This window comes from Schistocerca gregaria, chromosome 8 (assembly GCF_023897955.1).
Source record: "Schistocerca gregaria isolate iqSchGreg1 chromosome 8, iqSchGreg1.2, whole genome shotgun sequence".
In the NCBI taxonomy this organism is placed as follows: domain Eukaryota; kingdom Metazoa; phylum Arthropoda; class Insecta; order Orthoptera; family Acrididae; genus Schistocerca; species Schistocerca gregaria.
In genome coordinates this window covers 501620737-501640165 of record NC_064927.1, presented here as the reverse complement: position 1 = coordinate 501640165, position 19429 = coordinate 501620737, and the positions used below count along the sequence as shown (strand labels likewise).

General features: G+C 44.1%; 1 long non-coding RNA gene across 1 annotated transcript; it reads left to right on the top strand.

Annotated features, from left to right (window-relative positions):
* Positions 1 to 3975: 3975 nt before the first annotated feature.
* On the top strand, positions 3976 to 16479 carry LOC126285368 (uncharacterized). Its single transcript, XR_007551630.1, has 2 exons — positions 3976 to 4086; positions 15363 to 16479. It is a non-coding gene; the product is annotated as an uncharacterized LOC126285368 (long non-coding RNA).
* The last annotated feature ends 2950 nt before the right edge of the window (positions 16480 to 19429 follow it).

Genomic DNA, 19429 nt, shown 5'->3' with positions numbered 1-19429 from the left:
AAGAAAAGCACGTTGGTCCTGCCTGCACGCATTTCGTAACAACGTCGCCATAGTTCACGATTCTGCACTTAACGCACGCAAGGCAGAAAGGCACGAATGGCACACTAATCGCTTGTCGACATGTTGGTGCGTAGAAGTCTGTCGCAACATCGCTGGGACACCATGTATACACTACTAGCCATTAAAACTGCTACGCCAAGAAGAAATGCACATGACAAACGGGTATTCACTGGACAAATATATTATACTATAAGTGACATGTGATTACATTTTCGCGCAATTTGCGTGCATAGATCCTGAGAAATCATACCCAGAACAACCACCTCTGACTGTAATAACGGCCATGATACGCCTGGGCATTGAGTCAAACAGAGCTTGGATGGCGTGTACAGGTACAGCTGCCCGTGCAGCTTCAACGCGATACCACAGTTCGTCAAGAGTAGTGACTGGCTTATTGTGACGAGCCAGTTGCTCGGCCACCGTTGACCAGACGTTTTCAATTGGTGAGAGATCTGGAGAATGGGCTGGCCAGGGCAGCAGTCGAACATTTTCTGTATCCAGAAAGGCCCGTACAACACCTGCAACATGCGGTCGTGCATTATCCTGCTGAAATGTAGGGTTTCGCAGGGATCGAAAGAAGGGTAGAGCCACGGGTCGTAACACATCTGAAATGTAACGTCCACTGTTCAAAGTGCCGTCAATGCGAACAAGAGGTGACCGAGACGTGTAACCAATGGCATCCCATACCATCACGCCAGGTGATACGCCAGTATGGCGATGACGAATACACGCTTCCAATGTTCGTTCACCGCGATGTCGCCAAACACGGATGCGACCATCATGATGCTGTAAACAGAACCTTGATTCATCCGAAAAAAATGACGTTTTGGCGTTCGTGCACCCAGGTTCGTCGCTGAGTACAGCATCGCAGGCGCTCCTGTCTGTGATGCAGTGTCAAGGGTAACAGCAGCCAATGTCTCCGAGCTGGCAGTCTATGCTGCTGCAAACGTCGTCGAATTGTTCGTGCAGATGGTTGTTGTCTTGCCAGCGTCCCCATCTCTTGAGTCAGGAATCGAGACGTGGCTGCACGATCCGTTACAGCCATGCGGATAAGATGCCTGTCATCTCGACTGCTAGTGATACGAGGCCGTTGGGATGTAGCTCGGCGTTCCGTATTACTCTCCTGAACCCACCGATTCCATATTCTGCTAACAGTCATTGGATCTCGACCAACTCGATCAGCAATGTCACGATTCGATAAACCGCAATCGCGATAGGCTACAATCCGACCTTTATCAAAGTCGGAAACGTGATGGTATGCATTTCTCCTCCTTACTCGAAGCAACACAACAACGTTTCACCAGGCAATGCCGGTCAACTGCTGTTTGTGTATGAGAAATCGGTTGGAAACTTTCCTCATGTCAGCACTTTGTAGGTGTCGCTACCGGTGCCAAACTTGTGTGCATGCTCTGTAAAGCTAATCATTTGCATATCACATAATCTTCTTCCTGTCGGTTAAATTTCGCGTCTGTAGCACGTCATCTTCGTGGTGTAACAATTTTAATGGCCAATAATGGATTTCTGAATATTTCACGCATTTCTGGATCAAAGTCCTCCCTATCACGCTGCAGCAACGCCCTCAAACGGGAGCTCTTGGATCGCTCGTTATATTGTTGTTTATGAAAATTTCATTAATAGCTCTTTTCCGTTTATTTGAATAGCTGTATTATAAGCAAACAAAACTAACTAGCATCTGGTAAAGTTACCACTGAAGTGCCCAAGAAAAAGACAGCTGTTAATGTGGAGTACGGGAATTGTAATACAAGCTGTCTAGGTTACACGATAGTCGGAAAAATAAGCACGTGGTCTTCACAGTGCAGATTAATGCTTAACTGAAACGAAGTGTAGTGCAACGATTTCTGGAACGGAACATTTGTTAACGCGAAGTTTTCTTGTCACCAGGTAGTCATACATTCAGTTGAAACGTCCCCTTAAAAAATTGTGCATGACTGTGCTTAAACTGACACACAACAGTTTTTAGCGCAACGCAATCTGGCTTTCAAAAATCCCTACGAAAGAATGGCCCTGACTAACAATAACCTATACGTTTCACAAATCACTTACCTCACAAAAATCTTCGTTACTCAAACTACTGCAATACAGCGAGCGCCACTACTGCCAGCTAAATAAAAGATTCAAACTACTGAAGGCACTAACTACTGATAGGTATGGTTAGCAAATGAAAGATTTTAATACAGAACAAACAATGAATTTACGTTAATAGTCATAATATATATATCAGTTCGTGACACCAATTCTTACAAATTTCAAAACTCCGCCATCTCTCTCCCCACGTCCACCACTGCTGGCGGCTCACCTCCAATTGCGCAACGCTACGCGCTGTTAGCATCCAGCTGCCCAACACTACAATGGCGAGTATTACAACAATGCCAACCAGCCAAACAATGCCAACCAGCCACTGCCTGCACACAGCACAGCCAGTGTTTTTTTTATACAGAGCGCTACGTGGCGTTACCGATAAGAAAACCTAAACAGCCTACTTACACAGTGAAATCGACTGTTTCAAATTCTCAGTAGCGTAGTGTGAATGACGACGATACGAACGTAGGGACAACAAAACCCCCAGTCTCCGAGCGGAGAACATCTCCGACCCAGCCGGGACTCAAACCCGGGTGGTTTCAGTTAACAATCCGCGACCCAGACCACGCAGCTGCTGAGGCGGATGAAAAAGTTTCTTCGAAGTATCACGTTCAAGTTCAGGTACATAAACTGAATGCTGCTGTCGGCACCACGTGAATGATCTCCAATGTCTTCGACATTGAAACGTGAAGGCTTGTTTACTTTACTTACTTTCGTCCTGTTACCTCGTGTGGTGTTATGTTATGGGAAACTCTGTGCGCTCACCAGGGATATTTCTAACTTAGAAACGGTCTGATAGACTGGTTGTGGTATCAGTCCCCGAAAAAAAAAATGCTTCAAATGGCTCTGAGCACTACAGAACTTAACTTATGAGGTCATCAGTCCCCTAGAACTTAGAACTACTTAAACCTAACTAACCTAAATACATGACACACGTCCGTGCCCGAGGCAGGTTCGAACCTGCGACCGTAGAGGTCGCGCCGTTCCAGACTGTAACGCCTAGAACCGCTCGGTCACCTCGGCCGGCTCTTGACCTTGGAACTAATCGACCAAGTAGCACCTCACTTGACTATACAAGGCAGAATGCACGCCGTACCAGTCTTCCCACCAAGGAAAAAAATCCCGAGAAGTAGCAGGAATCGAACCCAGGGCCCTACATGACAGTCAGCGGCGCCGACCACTCAGCTACGGAGGCAAAGATTCGGATGAAGACTGTTTGCCAACACGAGACTCTTTCCTGTCGATAGCCTTTGTTTCGAATTACATAGATTCGACTTGACTCTTTTTCTCAGAATGTCCTGCGATACCCTAACATTCTAATTCAGGTAAAACGATAGTGTGATTTGTACAGCCAAAAGTCAGTGACATATCTCTGTTAACTTCTTGTGTGACCTCGTTTCCAGCAGCAGAAGAAAGCTGCTTGTACATAAGACTGTGTAATGTTTTAAAGCAAAGTATTAAGATTAATGCTGAGACTGATTAATCTGGTGAAGCAAAGTATTGAGATTGCGAGAGTTGAAACGCAAGGGGAGATGAAAGTCACAAAAATGTGGAAGCACAACCGGCTGCTATCGGCAGGCCGTCCCCAGAGTAAAAACAGTGCATACGGATTTCACAAGTGGGCTGTGCGACCCGATGCTTGCTGGACCCTGGACGAGCAGGATGTCGGACTCAGTTACATGCAGAACACTTGCCATTACGAAACGATTGTGATGATGAAAGCCACTCAACCCCGGGGGCTGCGTGTTCTCTGTGGGCGATCACGGGGCACGGGGAGGTGGGAGGGGGAGAACTGTGGCCTTTTAAGGAGGCAGTCGCGCGCGGCGCCTCCAGTCCGTCTGTACCGCACGGCTACGCTCCAGCACACTACCAGATATGGCCCGCCACGTGTTCGTGTTCCTGCTGGTAGCCGTCTTCTTGCTGCAGGTAAAGTGTTGCAGCTCACACGACTCCGTCTCACGTAGCCGCTAATGTACTCTTCTCTTTGTGCTGTAGATACTCCGCAAGGTGCTGTACGGTACTCGGTCGATGTGACTTCGTACCAGTACAAACGAATTTCTGTCCGGTTCTGTTCGCGTAACGAGCGAGGAAAAAATGACTGCTTATGCTTTTTAAAGGTGCTAATGTCTCTTGCCGTATTCTCACGGGACCTGTGCGAGATAAACTATTCGCACGAAGTAATGGCCGCTATCGATAGGGCATCTCAAGTTGATTCTGTATTTCTAAATTTCCGGAAAGCTTTTGACACCGTTTCTCACAAGCGACTTCTAATCAAGCTGCGGAGCTATGGGGTATCGTCTCAGTTGTGCGACTGGATTCGTGATTTCCTGTCAGGAAGGTCGCAGTTCGTAGTAATAGACGGCAAATCATCGAGTAAAACTGAAGTGATATCAGGTGTTCCCCAGGGAAGCGTCCTGGGACCTCTGCTGTTCCTGATCTATATAAATGACCTGGGTGACAATCTGAGCAGTTCTCTTAGGTTGTTCGCAGATGATGCTGTAATTTACCGTCTAGTAAGGTCATCCGAAGACCAGTATCAGTTGCAAAGCGATTTAGAAAAGATTGTTGTATGGTGTGGTAGGTGGCAGTTGACGCTAATTAACGAAAAGTGTGAGGTGATCCACACGAGTTCCAAAAGAAATCCGTTGGAATTCGATTACTCGATAAATAGTACAATTCTCAAGGCTGTCAATTCGACTAAGTAGCTGGGTGTTAAAATGACGAACAACTTCAGTTGGAATGACCACGTAGATAATATTGTAGGGAAGACGAGCCAAAGGTTGCGTTTCATTGGCAGGACACTTAGAAGATGCAACAAGTCCACTAAAGAGACAGATCACACTACACTCGTTCGTCCTCTATTAGAATATTGCTGCGCGGTGTGGGAACCTTACCAGGTGGGATTAACGGAGGACATAGAAAGTGTGAAAAAAATGGCAGCTCGTTTTGTATTATCACGTAATAGGGGAGAGAGTGTGGCAGATATGATACGCGAGTTGGAATGGAAGTCATTAAAACAAAGACGTTTTTCGTCGCGGCGAGATATATTTACGAAATTTCAACTTTCTCTTCCGAATGTGAAAATATTTTGTTGAGCCCTACCTACATAGGTAGGAGTGATCATCGAAATAAAATAAGAGAAATCAGAGCTTGAACAGAAAGGTTTAGGTGTTGGTTTTTCCCACGTCCTGTTCGGGAGTGGAATGGTAGAGAGATAGTATGATTGTGGTTCGATGAACCCTCTGCTAAGCATTTAAATGTGAAATGCAGAGTAATCATGTAGATGTATATGTAATAAATAGTTATATCATCGAATTTGTCTCACACAGAATTACAACTCTCTCCCTGTATTCGTCTCTAGGTTATTCATGGATTTGAACATAGACAAATAAGCGAGTCCTTAAAACCTTGTTACATATTAAGTTTTGAATGTAGTTATAGCTTCTGCCTCACCAAAACTCTAGCACACATTTTAATAAATTACAAAACAAATGTCGTTTAATGTATCATCTAACATTAACATTAAACATCAGCTATAGTATTTTTTTCTTGTATCTGTACAAATCAGTTGAATAGACCTGTAACTAGAGTTTCCGAAGTACCGCGCACTGTTTTACCAATTACCCAGCAGTAGCTCATTTTTTGAAATTTCAACTTTCCAAGTGTTAAGGATTCTTTTAATTGCATCTACATCTACATGGATATTGTGCAAGTCACATTTAGTGCCTGGCAGAGGTTTCATAGAACCACCTTCACAATTCTCTGTTATTTTAATCTCGTATATCGCATTCGGAGGAGAAAGTTGGTGACTGAAATTTCGTGAGAAGATTCCGCCTCGACGAAAATCGCCTTTGTTTTAATGATATCCTGTATAATTTCAGTGACACTCTCTCCCCTCTTTCTCGGTATTACAAAACGTGCTGCCCTTCTTTGAACTTTTTCCACGTACTCTGTCAATCTTATCTGGTAAAGGCCCCACAATGCACAGCAGTATTCTACAAGATAACGGAAAGCGTAGTGTAGGCAATCTCTTTAGTAGATCTGTTATATTTTCTAAGTGTCCTGCCAATAAAAAGCAGTTTTTGGTTAGCCTTTCCCACAATATTTTTATGTGTTCATCCCAACTTAAGTTGTTCGTAATTGTAATTCCTAGGCATTTAGTTGAATTTACGGCCTTTAGATTTGACTGGTTTATCATGTAACGGAAGTTTAACGGATTCCTTTTAGCACTCATGTGGATGACCACACACTTTTCGTTATTTAGGGTCAATTGCGAGTTATCGCACGATACAGATATCTTTTCTAAATTGTTTTGCAATTTGTTTTGATCTTCTGATGACTTTACTAGTCAACAAACGACAGCGTCATCTGCAGACAACCTAAGACGGCTGCTCAGATTGTCTCCCAGATCGTTTATACAGATACGGAACAGCAAAGGGCCTATAAAACTACCTTGGGGAACGCCAGAAATCACTTCTGTTTTACTGGATGAGTTTCCGTCAAGCCCGCCCGGCTAGCCGCTCGGTCTAACGCGCTGCTTCCCGAGCGGGAAGGCGTTCCGATCCCCGTCACGAATCCGTCCGGCGGAATAGTGTCGAGGTCTGGTGTGCCGGCCAGCCTGTGGGTCGGTGCCGCGCGGCGTAGCCGTGCGGTCTCAGCCGCCTAGCAATGGTTCGCGCGGCTCCCCCCGTCGGAGGTTCGAGTCTTCCCTTGGGCATGGGCGTGTAAATTAGTTTAAGTTAGATTAAGTAGTGTGTAAGCCTAGGGACCGATGACCTCAGCTGTTTTTGTCCCACAGGTACTTACCACCGCGAGCTTACCGTCAATTACTACTAACTGTGACCTCTCAGACACGAAATCACGAATCCAGCCACACAACTGACGCGACATTCCATAAGCACGCAATTTCACTACAAGCCGTTTGTGTGGTACAGTATTTGAAATCCCTGGTCAACAGCACTCAACACTTCGTTTGTGTAAAGAACTAGTTGTGTTTCACAAGAACGATGTTTTCTAAATCCGTGCTGTGTACCAATAGACAGTTTTCTTCGAGGTAATTCATGACGCTAGAACATAACATATGTTCCAAAACCCTGCTGCATAACGACGTTAACGCTTTGGGCCTGTAATTTAGTATATTACTCCTACTGCCTTTTTTTAATATTGGTGCGACCTATGCAACATTCCAGTCTTTGGGTACGGATCTTTCGTCGAGCGAACGGTTTTGTATGATTGGTAATCATGGCGCTATTGTATCAGCATACTCTGAAATGAACCTAAATGGGCCGGCCTCGGTGGCCGAGCGGCTCTAGGCGCTTCAGTCCGGAACCGCGCAACTGCTACGATCTCAGGTTCGAAGCCTGCCTCGGGCATGGATGTGTGTGATGTCCTTAGGTTAGTTAGGTTTAAGTAGTTCTAAGTTCTAGGGGACTGATGACCTCAGAAGTTAAGTCCCATAGTGCTCAGAGCCATTTTTGAACCTAAATGGTATACAGTCTCGGCCGAAAGACATGCGAGAGTTTCAGAAAAGACAAGTGCCAAGTAAAATAGTTTTGTACAATATTTGATATACCTTCTCTTTAGCAACTTGTTCGTGCGAATTCGTCGCGAATTCGTCTGCTTAACCAAGCTTAGTGACTAATAGTCCCCCGATCTGAGTTCCTCTGGAAATAAAGTTTACCGTCCGTCGACAGCTATATCTACGAAGCCAAATCTCTGATTGGAGGACGATGTCAAGGGAAGTAGTCTGTGCGCTTACGAAGGGAACCACCCAGGTATTGGCCTTATGTGATTTAAGGAAGTAAGTGTGAGCGCTCGGTCGGGGACGTGGACCGCCTTCCTCCCGAGTACCTGTCCAGTGTCTGACTGTCGACACTCCTCGCTCGATTGGAATTCCTGACTCCACGCTCCTTTCGAATCTAAAAAGAGAAACAGTAATCTCTTTCTGGGGTACTACTTGGTGCTTCTTGCGCCTGTGACGATAGAGCCGTTGAACATCAACTCCCTGTCTGTCTGTGCCCGTTATCACGCTGTAGCGAGCGAAGGGCACGCCCTTTGACCGTAACCTTCTTAGATATGTGACCGCCGCACACTCGGCGGCCATCGCTGTTGTGACAGCAGACGATGACCTTCGACTGTCGCCGATAACAGCCCAACGGAAACGCAGAGACATTCGATACCGAGCCTCAACCGTAATCAACCGGACCAGTATGCTGCAAATGCAACCAACCGTTCTCGGATTACATACAAACTTCTCTACACCGTATATGAGGTGAAGGACACCAATAAATTCACTTTGCCTGCAGCCGTATGTGTAAGCTACCCTTTCATTAGCTTCAACGCCGACACCATGGATCTCGTAATATTTAATTCTCTAACGATTTCCGACATGGAATGTCCAACTACCATTCCTCGTTCAGTGTCTTAATTCCCGTCGTGCGGCCATAACGACGTCTGAAACCTTTTCATATGAATCACCAGAGTACAAAAGTCAGCCCCGCCCATTCGTGGCCCTTTTATGCCTTACGTATGCAGTACTATCGCCCTCTGTTATTGAATATTCTATTTCGGTTGCTCCAATGTGATACATGTACCTTTGTGAACTTATCATTTCTGAGAACGCATGCTGTTACAGCGTGATTACCTGTAAATACCACATTAATGCAACAAATGCTCAAAATGATGTCCGTCAACCTCAATGTATTTGGCAATACGTGTAACGACATTCCTCTCAACACCGAGTAGTTGCGTAATATTCGCACATGCATTGACAATGCGCTGACGCATGTTGTCAGGCGTTGTCGGTGGATCACGATAGCAAATATCCTTCAATTTTTCCCCACAGAAAGAAATCCGGGGACGTCAGATCCGATGAATGTGCTTCTACGACCAATCCATCTGCCATGAAATATGCTATTCAATACCGCTTCAACCCCACGCGAGCTATGTGCCGGACATCCACCATGTTGGAAGTACATCGCCATTCTGTCATGCAGTGAAACATCTTGTAGTAACATCGGTAGAACATTACGTAGGAAATCAGCATATATAGCACCATTTAGATTGTCATCGAAAAAATGGGGGCCAATTATCCTTCCTCCCATAGTGCCGCACAGTACATTAACCGGTAGGTACCGTACTCCGCATGCCAGCCCTACGGTGCGTGGCAGAGTACCCAGTCATTTCCTTTCCTGTTCCACCTGCAAACAGACCGACGGAAAAAACCACTGTCAATGTGCTTCCGTATTTCTTGTATCTTATCTTCGTGGTCCTTAAGCTCAATGTAATTTGTGCGGCAGTAGAGTCGTTCGGCAATCAGCTTCCAATGCCGGTTCTCTACATTTTTCCAGTAGTGTTTCTCGAAACTTCCCGAAGAATCTTTGTGATACTTACATGTTGTTCGAATCTACCAGTAACAAACCTATCAGCCCGGCTCAGAATTGCTTCAGTGTTCTCCTTTAATCTGAAAATTCTTCAATTGTGTGGCCATAGTACCTGTAGTTGCTTTATAATTCATGAGGGTATTTTTGATCCGTCGTTGCAACTACAAAAATGCGTGATTTTATCCACAAGACGCGTTTCGCTTTATTGAGGTAAGGCATCATGAGTGGTCTGTAAATCTAAATAAGCTTAATTGTAGACCACTGGTGATGCTTTACCTCAATAAAGCGAAACGCGTCTGGTGAAAAAAATCACGCATTTTTGTAGTTGCAACGACGGATCAAAAATACCCTCATGAATCCTTTAATCTCACCTGGTAGGGATCCCAAAGAGCCGAGCAGTACTCAAGAATAGGTCGCGCCCCAGACGTTCATAAATTCTCTAAATAACCGAAGCCGACCATTCGCCGTCCCTGCCACAGTTACCACACGCTCGTTCCACCTCATATCGCTTTGCAACGTTACGCCAAGATATTTAAACGACGCAACTCTGTGAAGCAGGACACTACTAATACAGTATCCAAACACTGCAGGTTTGTTTTTCCTACTCATCACACCACCTACAAAGATAGTGTAAATCTTGCATTTACTACAGTCCCTCGACTTCTACACCTTACCGTACACCACAAAGTCATCAGCAAACAACAGCAGATTGCTGCCCACTCTGCCCGACAAATCATGTATGTATACAGAGAGCAACCGCGGTCCTCTCACAGTTCCCTGGGGCACCCCTGACGCTGTCCTCGTCTCTGATGAACACTCACCGTAGAGGACAACGTGCTGGGCTCTCTTACTTAATAAGTACTCCAGCCACTCGCATATCTGTGAACGTATTCCACATGCTCGTAACTTCGTAAACAGCCTGCATTGGGACACTGTGCTAAATGCTTTCCGGAGGTCTAGAAATATGGAATTTGACTGTTGTCCTTCACCCATGGTTTGCAGTCTGTCATGTGAGAAAAGGCCAAGCTGAGTTTCGCACGAGCGATGCTTTCAGAAACTTTGCTGATTCGTGGACATAAGCTTCTCACTCTCAAGAAAGTTTATTATATTCGAACCGACAATATGTTCAATGATTCTGCAGCAAACAGAAGGTAGTGATATTGGTCTGTAATTCTGCGGGTCCAGTCTTTTGCGCTTCTCATGTACTGGAGTCCCCTGCGCTTGGGACTTTGTGCTGCAGGAGAGATTCACGACGAATGCAAGCCAGGTAAGGGGTCAATGCCATAGAGTACTCTTTATAACATCTGACTGGCATTCCATCCTGACCTGATGAGTTATTTGCTTTCAAATCTTTCCGTTGTTTCTCAACGCCATAGATGCTTATTACTACCTCGTCTATACGGGTGCCTGTGCGATGTTGAAACGACAGTCTGTTTTTACCATTTTCCTCTGTCAACGATTTCTGGTAAGTGGAATTTAGAACTTCGGCTTTTTGCTGTACCACACCAGACTGATCAAAAAGGTACTAAATGGAAGCCTTAGGCCCGTTTAGCGATTTTACATAGGACGAGACCATAGGATCATATAGACTGTAATGTGCGTATCGCTATCCCATGACATTAGTTATTCCATACTAATGCTCCTCATTATTTAGCAAAATCCATGATCTACGCACAACTCCAAATCCGTTAAATTCCTGCAAGAGTAATCCATAACCTTCTGCACTGATAAGGAGACCACATGCCAATCGACATTTGGAATTTTTTTAAGTAATTATGGGACGTGAAATTCAGAACACAAGTATCAGTCGCCATTAGTTGTAACTCTCAAAAATCCTCTAGAATATCGTCTTCGAGTATTTCTAAATGTCCTTAAGAATTTAAAGTAAGAGATGTATCGACAAACAATGTGGCTCTGTGTTAGAATGTTCGCCTCCCACATAGAAGACCCGGTTTCGATTCCTGGCAGATGCAAATACTTAAAGAAAGGTGCGTTCTATGAGCATTTCCGTGAAGCGCAAAACATGAATACTTAAAAAAAATCAGTAGCACCTGAATCTGGTAATCGCAGGTTTGAGTCTTCTTCCGGCCATCATTTTTTTTCGTTTTTTGTCCGTTTCGAATACATACGTCATTTAAATATAAAATTCATCATGCCAATTAACACATTTTTATGAAGTATGCACTCTTTTTATTTCTAATTACATATGGCATTAAAAATTCAAATTGTACTAGTGAATCTAAATTCTCAATTGCTGATCTTTTATAGGAGACTGTTAATAAAGATTATCTACATTAAATAATGCTGGAAATTAAACCTTCATCTTTACGTATTTTTAGGATCCATAGATATGCTCACGGAACATGCATCTTTGTTTTAAAATGTACCATAGCTAGGAATTGAACCTGAGACACAGACCTGCAAGGCGAATATTTTAACACAGAGTCAGGCTGCCTGTCAAAACATCGACTTAGTACTAAAAAGATTCGGGAAACTTAAAATCCTATTTTCTTTAGAATTTTTTAGAGTTCCATTGAACTTCTTTGGTTGATTGATATCTGACTGTCGAGCTTCACGTACCATAAATATAAAAAAATTGGTCAGAGTTGGGAGTAAGTAACGAGCTCTGAGGGTTCTGTACGAACTTAATTACGTATACAGGCAGTTCATCCATTCCGGGACTCGAGAATGTAGACAATTCTTCCCTGTTATCGACATTGATACTCGAAAGATATCGCCCACAGTTCGAAAACTTTCGGGAATGTTTCAATTTTAAGTTTGAAATAGAATAAAAAAAGACAAAAAATTTATGTCGTGTGATATAATTACAAATTAACACTTTTCTGATTTTGATCTTTTACTTGTGTTGTTAAACCTTGCTCCTTGCCAAATTTCTTGATTCCGGCTAAAAGGGAAGTGCCCTGCAGGTTTTGATGACAGAGTGCCAAAATATGTGACATAAATGGCGGCATCATTTAACTGCATTAACGTAAAAGCTTGACGTTTTTACACAACAAAGGGATCATAGACTTTATTATGTGACATAATTTTTAAACTTGGTACAGCTAACAGTTTCTGACAAAAAAGTCTCAACAAAGAGGAGGACAGACAGCTGGGTAAAAAAATAATGATTTTTTTCGTGTGATATAAATACAGATTAAGAATTTTCGGATATTCTCCTCTAGTTGTATACTGAAACCTTGCTTCTTGTTCATTTTCATGAATCTAAATCAGCAGGAAGTACGCTATAGGTGAAATTGCATCAAAATATGTGACATGAATGGCCTTATTTTTGATTGCATACCCCTGAGAAACAGGGGTATTAACAGACAGATGTACAAGCAGTCAGATAACGAATGAAAAACATTGTTTTCGTGTGATGTAACGACAAATTAAGGATTTTACGACTTTTTTCTTTAGTTGTACACTGAAATCTTTCTTCTTCCCAAATTTCATGAGTCTTGGTCAACGGCAAGTACACTACAGGTTTTATTGAGTGAGCTTGCGAGTATCAAATGACTGTATCTTTCCATAGCATTCATTTAGACCCTTCAATTCTTTATATCGCCAAGGGACGGTATACTTTCGAACGTGACATAAATTTCAACTTGATAAGTCTACCCATTCCTGAGTAAAATGACAAATAGCCCTGTTGGACGAACGTCCGCAACTGAGCATCATACCAGAGGTTGAAAATGCCGCTTCAGTTGTAAATTAGTTTTATTATCACGACCGGTTTCGGGTTCTCATAAGCCCATCCTCAGGTGTCGAAACGGTGCTGTGGCCTCCGAGCGCCGCGGTGGACGTGCACTGAGCGCAGAACAGTCAGCCTGAGTAAAATGGTTTTTGACAGTCAGACAGGCAGGCAGGTGGAGAACGAAATGATCCTATACAACGGTTGCATTTCTACCAAATGAGCTACGGGACCCTAAAAATTATAAAAATCAGATTTTTGACTGCTTGTAGGACTGAAACTTTACTCCATCAACTCTTCCACTCCACATGTAGCATTCCAGCCGACTTTGGCTTCCATAGCTGAGCCGTCAGTGGCCACGATTGGAGGAGTTGGGTCCAATTCCCAGCGCTGCCAGGGATTTTTCCTCGGTGCGTGGACGGGACAGCCGACCCCAGCATGGAGGGTTGCTTCGATGTAGGATGGCCGGTGATGGAGGCTTGTGACAGGATGGCAGGCTTGTCAACACCCATAGACACTCGGCTGTCTAAATTAGCACTTATGTTACTTGTACACTTGTGCCACTTTGGTGCAGTGTGACGGCAATGTCCCCACTGCACGTGGGGCGAGCCAAGTGGCTGGCGAGATGACAACCAGGGTACAGCCCACTGGCTGCAAACGTTCAACCAGCTTTGCTGACTCCTGTTCTCAGTGTGTGGCACTGTTGCATGAGTCACACCTCGAACACCTTGCATCGGCAGTGCACGAAGATGGTTGGGAATCACGATGTGGCAGCCAGCTTGCAATAAACGTGTGCCAGTGGTCGTTGGGTAGTGGCCCGGGGGCGTGCCCACTGTGAAGGTTAAAGACTGCTGCCGCACACTTGGTATGACCTGCTACCCCCTGGGTAGGAGTCCGACTTACTGATGGATTCAGCACACTGCACTGTGACGTTAAGTACAGAAGGTAGACTCAGTGTGGGAAGCTGGTACTGTGATGAAGACCTGTACTCGTGGCTGCTGCTGCTAGCCCCGCATCCTCGTAGCACTGCTGGGCTATGAATTACATTGCTACCAATATGATATACTGAACAGGAGCACACCTGTTATGTTATTGTGACACTTCTAATCACGTTCTCAGTAGTAACGGTGGAACCCATTGATGGAGAAATCCCCTTGTCTGTATTGTGCATTACTGTTACACTGCCAGGTTTCACTGAGTCAGCCTGCCATGCCTTACAATAATTCAACACCTCTGTTGCTGAAACCAAAATAACAACACACTGCACTCACCAGCTACCAGCAGCTTCCGCAATACTCGACCACGTATTCCGAAGCGTTTGTCCGTGAAATGGTAGTGGCATTGCAACTGCAATGGTGTGCACTGGAATGGCTTTCACACAGCCTTGTGAACCCAACTGATGAGCTACTTCTACATCTACATTTACACTTACATCGCTGCTCAGAAATTCACATCCAAATGCTTGGTATTCAGACTATTTCTCGACTATTCAAGCCCCTTCTGAGTTCTGATTTCTCTTATTTTACGTCTATGGTCAGTTCTCCCTATGTAGGTGGAGTTAACAAAATATTTTGGCACATGGAGGAGGAAGTTGGTGATTCAAATGTTGTGAAAAGATCTGCGGAAAACGTCTCTGTTTTAATGACTGCTACAGCAACTCGTGTGTTGTTGAGTGGCATTCTCTCCCTTATTTCGCGATAATACAGCACAGTACTTCGGTGAGAAGTAGCAGCTGGACGGCCTAGGAAGCACTCTACAGCCAGGAGGGCAGCGTGCCGAATCCTCTCCCCTCCTTACTGCATCCAAATAGTGCTAAGTGGCAGGAGGTGATGCAATGGCCTCTTTGCACTGACTTGTTTGCTGGAACAAGTTTGGCAAAAAGATGACAACGACAAAATTGGGGAAATTAAGAGCCTTCCGCACACCTTTCGCAAAGGGAACACAAAGGAAGAAAATGATACCAGTACAGTAGTGGAAGTACCCTCTACCACACACTGTAAGGTGGCTTGTGGATGCAAATCAAATGCAGTCATGTGTGTTCGAATTGTGGTCAGACGCACAGTTTTAACTTAGCCAGATTTATACTTAGGCGCAGCGACCTTCACACGTGTGGCTCTGGTGTGCAGGTGGTGGTGTCCCTGCCGCGAGAGCGCCGGGACGCCGACGAGACGACGGAGACGGCGGCCAACATCCTGGAGGGCATCGAGCGGCTCGCCAGCGACGTCTCCAAGAAGACGCAGGAGTTCTTCACGGCCGACTCGTGGCGCGCCATACAGGGCAACGCGACCGAGTTGGCCAACAAAGTCGGGTCGGCCTTCACGGGCCTCGTCGAGGGCGCCGCCACGACTGGCACTCCCGCCTAAGTCCGACTTGACGCCGCCGCCGCCGCCGCCACGGACTGGGGACAGCCACTGAAAGTTCCCACACTGCTGGGTCCATAGCAGCCCACCAGCCAGGAGTCGCACTAAACTTTATCACCGAATGGTCCATTGGACTCTGGACAGTATTCCAGTGACACGAGCTACAATTGATTACCCCATCATTTTTATTAAAACATGCCGCCATGCACATTTATTTAACCTGTAACAACAAACTGCTTAACACAGTCAGCTTCCTACAGTGCATACCAGGTAACACTGTAATAAATACAACTAAAGAATTCTGCACGCTGTGAACTCACAAGCAGATCTGCGTTGGGCAGCAATGATTAAACTATAATAATGTCAAAGAGCCCTTGTATGGCAACCACGCTTTCTAAACTACAGCCAAAAAAATAAATATAAATTTTCAATCTATAAAATGGCAGCATACTCAACAAAAATGGAACAGAAGACTCTCATCTACTCTGAATGTCAAACACAAACACTTCTTCAGTCTTCAGCTAACAAGTAGTCGGGGAACTAGCAAATCTGCTTTCGCAATTACTGTGTAGGGTTCAATTTGATGAAGGTTACATCTGAATAATGAATATGGTGCAGTAAAGACGACAACAAGTGCAAATGAACAAAAACTTTGCTCCCTAGTAACTCTTTGCTGTTCTTGTAAACGACGATATAAACTATACAATAATAAGTGAAAATGTGATGTGATCACACAACTTCATCTTCTGTTCGTGGTGGCAGTGTACTAATTATGCTTTATTAATATGTAAACGTCTCTCATGCTATTCAGATATTTATTTCTGTTTCTCATACCTGCCAACAGCACTTGAACAATACATGCTTCTGCACTGTTTGAAAACAAGTATTACTCGGGAATTTCTTATTGTTTACGTACAATGTGATCAATGTTTACCACCCACCATCCTTGTACCATCCGTGTACTTGCAAAATAGTTCCCATGTAAATTTTTAAGTTTACTGCAGAAGCGTAAAATTTTCCGAAAGGAAAGTGAGTTTGGCTCAAAGCTAAGACCCGACACGATATACTGTAAGAACTTTCCTGTTTCTTCATGTTCTGTGCGAAAACCTGAATAGGACTATGTCACACACAAGTAATGATATATTTTGAAAAATGCTGAGTGAATGACTCAAGAAACCAGATCGAGATTTTGGTAAATGTTAACATGCATGAGGCCACACGACAGTGTATCAGGAATCTGCACTAGGGGGATTCATTAACAGGGGGGAGGGGAGAGCAACCTATATTAGTTTCATGGAAGGGGATGGGGTGAAGAAACCTAAGCACAAATTTTTAGGAAACAAAACTCAAAACCGTTGAAAAATTGAGTTCATAAATCAAGTAACAACCTAAAACTGTCACTCTATAACATTTATCTAGTACATAAATTGTATATAATTTAGAGAGTATAGTTGGAACATAATTTGTAGACATTATTTTGCTCTCACATAATGCGAGTAAGAGAATATTTTAAATAGTAACAATTTTTTTGGAAGTTTTTGGACTTTGACTGGTAAAAAGGTAAAAACTCTGTGAATTAGAAGTGCGACTCTACTGGCCACTTTCAGAAGACAAAGTCATCTGACATTTTCAGACTACAAGAGAATAACGGAGAATGACGAAATACTTCTGAAATTTGATTACAAATAACTGTAGCTGCGCTTCCTACTGGTCAGAATCCGATTCTTGTTCTTGTCTTCAAACCGATACTGAATTCATGTAGGATGTTACAAAGTGTCTATAGCAAACGTCTATGGGTGGTAGAACACGTTATGGGGAACAACTTTTGTTAGGGATAAAATGTTCGCTGACGCTTCCCGCGACCCCAGCCATTCGTCGGCCCTGGTATGACGAGATTTTACTGACCTAGTGGAGTCTACTAACCACGTATGCTGCACACTACCTACGTCAGTGTAATGATTTTCACCAAGAAAAGCAGAGAAAGATGTTTTAGAAGCGAAGGCAGGCCCTTTCACGTAGAGCGGACGAATGATTTACAGGCAACACACACTGCACATGCACACAGCGGAGTGCGTACGCTCCAGTGACTACAAAAGGACACTTAGTGTCGTCATGAAGTGTCATCGAACATACTGTCTGCAACGAAAGCTGTTTGCCATGACGTGATCTACCACCCCTAAACGTCTGATGCAAATACTTCGAAAAATTCTGTTTATTGACTATGCGGTGGCAAGATGTAAGTTCAGTTTGTGAGGACAATATCTATTTTCTAGGGTAACGGGGAGAAGGGGGAATTAGAGCCAGATGTCTTCTCTGCCTTTTGGGAGACGTAATTTTGTCAATAGTTTATATTTTTCACTTTTGCATCAACGAAGATTCTGAAACAAACAGTTCAAGAACTCACTCGAAGTTAAATGGCTGAGAAATCATACTTCACCTCTTAGCAACAAATAATACTGAGCTAATATGGAGCATCATGACGGATAGCGAGACCGACCGCCGAATCTTCAAATCCACCAAAAATAAACGCAAAATACGTCTATTTAAAAAAAAATCAGATAAAAATTCGCTTTATACCTTCGTAACAAATGATCCCCACTCATTCCAGACTAACTATGTAAGCGTAGAGCTCATGCGGCTTGAATTCAAAGACATAGTATCTGAGGCAATCGAGAGATTTGTACTGAATAAATTAAGAAAAGATGGCGCTGCTCACCCATGGTACACGAAACAGGTCAGAACACTATTGCAAAAGCAAGGATAAAAGAATGCCAAATTTAAAATGACACAAAATCTCCATGACTGGCACTGTTTCACTGAAGCTGTAAACTTAGCACAGACTTTGCTGAAACATGCATTCAACAGCGTCCACGACTAAACTCTACATCGAAATATGACATAAAATCCAAAGATATGCTGGTCATGAGTAAAGAACGCCAGTGGCAAGGCCAAACACCTTACTGTGGAACAGCGATGATAATATTAACGACGACGGCGCCACTAAAGTGGAGTTAGGGAACACAGTTTTCCCCAAGTCCCTCACAAAAAAAGACGAAGTAAATGCTCCAGAATGCTAATCAAGAATAACTGTCAACATGAGTAACTTAGAAGTTGATACCCGCGGTGTAGCGAAGAGCCGGCCGGTGTGGCCGTGCTGTTCTAGGCGCTTCAGTCTGGAACCACGTTACCGCTACGGTCGCAGTTTCGAATCCTGCCTCGGGCATGGATGTGCGTGATGTCCTTAGGTTAGTTAGGTTTCAGTAGTTCTAATTCTAGGGGACTGACCACCACAGATGTTAAGTCCGATATTGCTCAGAGCCATTTGAATCATTTTTGTAGCGAAGAACTTGAAAAAGGCAAGTCTTTAGGTCCAGACAGCATACAGAGTATGCTGATACAATAACCCTTTTATCAACCATACAAAACCGCTCCCTCGACGAAAGATCCGTACGAAAAGACTGGAGATTTGCACAGGTCACACAAATACTCCAGAAACGAAATAAGAGTGATCCGATGGATTAAGGACCTATATCACTGACGTGGACTTGCTATAGGATTTTGGAACATCTACTGTGTTCGACCATTATGAATGACCTCGAAGGAAAAGGTCTATTGACACATGATCAACACGGTCGTTCTTGTGCGTACAATTAGCCCTTTATTCTCTTATCTTTATGAGCGCTATAGACAGTGGATCTCAAATTGATTCCGTATTTCCAGGTTACCAGAAGGACTGTGACACCATTAGACTTCCACTTAAATTACGTGCCTACGGAGTATCGCTTGTTTTGTGCGACCCCTCGCGGGATTAGCCGAGCGATCTAAGGCGCTGC